Genomic DNA, 4025 nt, shown 5'->3' with positions numbered 1-4025 from the left:
CCTTAATTATATCTCAATAGAACTGGGAAAAAAGGACAACCTTACGACTAGAATAACAATGAAATCCTGTCAAAGTCTGTGAGCAAGAAGCAGGGGCCAGTGCATCAGGAGTATTACACTAAGCAGCTGTATTTTAAATAAGAAAGCTCGCAAATCAATGATTGCTTTTCACTTTAAAAAGCATCGAAGAACAAATGAGGGAGTTCCTGCTATGGCTCAGCGGTGATGAACCCAACTAATAATCACGACGACGTGGATTTGATACCTGGTCTCGCTCAGTGGGTTAAGGATCCAGCGTTGCCGTGAACTTGGTGTAGGTCGCAGACGCGACTTGGATCTGGCATTGTTGTGACTGTGGGGTAGGCTCCGATTCGACCCCTAGCCCGGGAACTTCTATATGCCACAGGCGCAGCCCTAAAAAAGCAAAAGAAAAAATAAAAGAAAAAAAAGGAACAAAGAGCAAATACAACAAAGGAAACAAAAGATAAGAAAAACTAGCAACCAGAACTGCAGTGGAGGAAAAAGTTTTCCCCATGCTTCTTAGGTCCCTGACTGGGTCTAAAAATTCAACCCACAAAGATTAATAGGAGAAAAGTGGGAACATTTTATTGACTGTTTACGTGTGTAAGGAGCCTTCAGAGGAGAAGGAAGCCCCTGGGAAAGAGCTGTGACCCCTTCCAGGCAAAGAAATGATAAACGGGTGAAGAACTGACCAGAGCAGGTGGGGGGCTGGGCTGGGAGCATGAACGGGGAAGAGGTAACCCAGACAATGAGGGTGAGGTTGGCGAGTGGCTTGTATACAGCCGCCGCGGCCCCAACCTCCCTCCTGTACAGGGGCCCCTCTCACAGGGGAGATTTCGCTCCTGCTTTCAGGGAAGGAGGGTGAGCGGGGAGGGCGGAGGGACTCCTCCCCCCGAGGATGCTCTGGGTGTCCGCGCGCCTTTTTGGGGTGGCGTGTGCTGGACACCGTCGGAGAGGAGCCCCGTGAAGTAGACAACGAGAAAACACTCCCCTGAAACTGAAACTGCTTCTTTGAGGCGATCGCTAACCTTGAGAAGCTTTGAGCAGGACGGATCAGAGGAAGAAGGAGAGAGGGCACAGCAGCATCGCGGCTGGCCTGGGACAGCCCAACACAGGCAGGCCCCAGGGGACGAAAGGATACAGGACTGTATCAACACGTGTGCCCACAAATTCTGGAATTGAGGCCAGATGGACGAATTCCTTGAAAGACACAGACTGCTAACGCTCACGCAAGAAATAGAGGTATCGTGGGGGGCAGGCAGGAATAAATTAGGAGCTTGGGGTTGATATATACGCACCACTGCATATAAAATAAACAACAAGACCTACTACACAGCACAGGAAACTACCCTCAATATTCTATAATAATCTATATGGGAGAAGAACCCTTCTTTTCTTTTTTTTCCTTTTTACAGCTGCATAGGCCAAATTTGGAAGTTCCAGGGCCAGGGATTGAATCCAAGCCACAGCTTGTGTCAATATCAGATCGTTAAACCACTGAGCGAAGCCAGGGATCAAACCTGCATCCTCAGAGAGACCGTGTTGGGTTCTTAACCCGCTGAGCCACCACAGAACTCCTGGGGAAAGAATCTGAAAATTCCCCATGCTTCCACCGAATATGTGGTATCTTATCTATCTTTTAAACGATGTGAAGCAAATATGGCTAAATGATAAAAATTGACAACTGTTGGTAAATTTAATTGGTAAAAATCGGTGTGTTTACAGTTGTTCTTTATACATTGTCTCCTGTACGCTTCTGGCAGGCTTGGAGCCCCCGCGGCAAGGTGACGGTGGTTTTGGAAAAGCTCGTGAGCAGACGCGTTCTGCAATCCTTCCTGGCCTCAGGTGGCATTTACGTGACTGTGAACCACCAGCCAAGGGTCTGTTTACTGAGATGCTGGGGGATCCAGGTTGACCTTGAGTCCCTGATGGGCACCTGCTCTTGAGAATCCTCCCTTCAGGGAGTTCCCGTCGTGGCTCAGTGGTTAATGAACCTGACTAGCATCCATGAGGATGCAGGTTCGATCCCTGGCCTTGCCCAGTGGGTTAAGGATCCGGCGTTGCCGTGAGCTGTGGTGTAGGTCGCAGACGCTGCTCTGATCTGGCGTGGCTGTGGCTGTGGTGGAGACCGGCAGCTATAGCTCCAATTTGACCCCTGGCCTGGGAACCTCCATATGCTGCGGGTATAGCCCTAAAAAGCAAAAAAAAAGAAAAAAAATTTAAAAAGACACACACGCCAAAAGATCCTCCTTCCAAAATTAGAGGGTGGCAATTGACATATACGCACCACGGCAGGTGACAAGGGCCTGCCGCGCGGCACAGGGAACTCTACTCGGTGCTGCGTGATAACGTACGTGGGAAAGACTCCGGAGTGGAAAGGATGCGTGCATGCGTGTGACCGCTTTACTGTGCTGGACGCCTGAAACCGATACCACTTTCTAAGTCAACTCTGCTCCAATCAAATTTATCAAAAAAAAAAAAAAAAAGAATCCTCCCTTCATGGGCTTTGCCCAGGCTGGGCTCTCAAAATTCTTCCCAGATCACGCCTTTAACCACGACCTTCCTGGAGAAAAAAGACCCAGGGCCGCACAACCAAATTAAACGCATCCGATGCTCGAGAATTTCTGTTGTCGACGAGGTTGGACTCCCTAGAGCTGACCCGTGGCCGGTTCAGAAGGAAAGCCCCCCCACCCTCCGACCCCGTGAGAGACAGGTGGGGGTCTCCTGGGCAAGAAACACCTGCGGACAAGTGCCCTCCACACCTTCAGCCCCAGCTCTTCTCTGACACCTTCCTTCCTTAAACCGGACGGAAATTACGTGAAGTTCAGATTTTATTTTATTTCATCAGGTATAAGTTATAATTTTAATGTTAGCCCCCCAAAATTACTTCCTACCATTTCATTAAAATTTTTTTCCTACAGCCAAAGAGTCCTATTTCTATTACAGTACCGCAAGGCACACACAGAACTCACCTCCTCTAAAGCACACAGAAGAGGAGTTCCCGCTGTGGGCCAGCAGGTTAAGGATCTTGGAGTGGTCTCTGCAGCTGCACGGGTTCGATCCCTGGCCCATCACAGAGGGTTAAGGACCCGGCATTGCTGCAGCGGGGGCGTAGGTTGCAGCTGTGGCTCAGAGGGGACCCCTGGCCTAGGAAATTCCATGTGGACAAAACAAACAAAAACACAGAAGATATACTCCCTGAAATAGAATTTTTGACATCTTCAACCAATTAGAAATACTACAAAGTTAGCAATTTTTAGGTGGAAGTGTTGCTTCTACAGAATCATGCGCCTGTAGCATCAATTCAGCCCATAGGCATAACTAGCCCCTTTTTAAATTGGACGCTGCTGGGTATCTTGCAGCGCTTCTCCGGGCCGAGCAGCACTGGGACACGAGCAGAATGCCTTGCTGAGAAATCCCTCCACTTGTCTCCATCCACACAGAGGAGCGCCCTCCCCCTGGGGGGGCACAGACAGGGATTGAGATAAACCTCCCGGAAAAAAGCCAGGATGATGAGTTGAGCTCCCTGCTCCCAACAAGACAAAACATAACAGAAATCACACCTTTCCCTTTCTGCCCAGCAGAGCACGTAGATTCCAGATAGGCTTAATTTTCGTTGCCCATGAATCCTTGACCCATCCAATTGCTTCAGCCGTTACTCCCACAGCCGGGATTTAAAGGAAATAACTCTCAAAGGATTTCTTTCTTATGACATCGTTATTTTTCAACAAATAGCCAGACTGGCGGTGGTAGGCAGAGGCTGGCCAGCCCTCAGGGGAGACGCCACAGCTGCCCTCTAGGTCTCAGCCAACATCTGGCTGGGGGTGGGAGGGGCCTTTGGGGGGCACATGGTTTTCCCCAGGGAGGGCTCCTCCAGATGTTGTTTGTTTGTAACAACTATACAGATATTAGGGGTGATTTCCTATAAACTCTTCTTACAACTACTCAGATTTCCTATCTGGAACATTTTAGGGCTCTTTTGAAAAAAATTATAAAATAATGTT

The sequence above is a fragment of the Phacochoerus africanus genome, chromosome 2 (assembly GCF_016906955.1).
Source record: "Phacochoerus africanus isolate WHEZ1 chromosome 2, ROS_Pafr_v1, whole genome shotgun sequence".
NCBI lineage: Eukaryota > Metazoa > Chordata > Mammalia > Artiodactyla > Suidae > Phacochoerus > Phacochoerus africanus.
Note: the sequence above shows the minus strand (reverse complement) of the source record.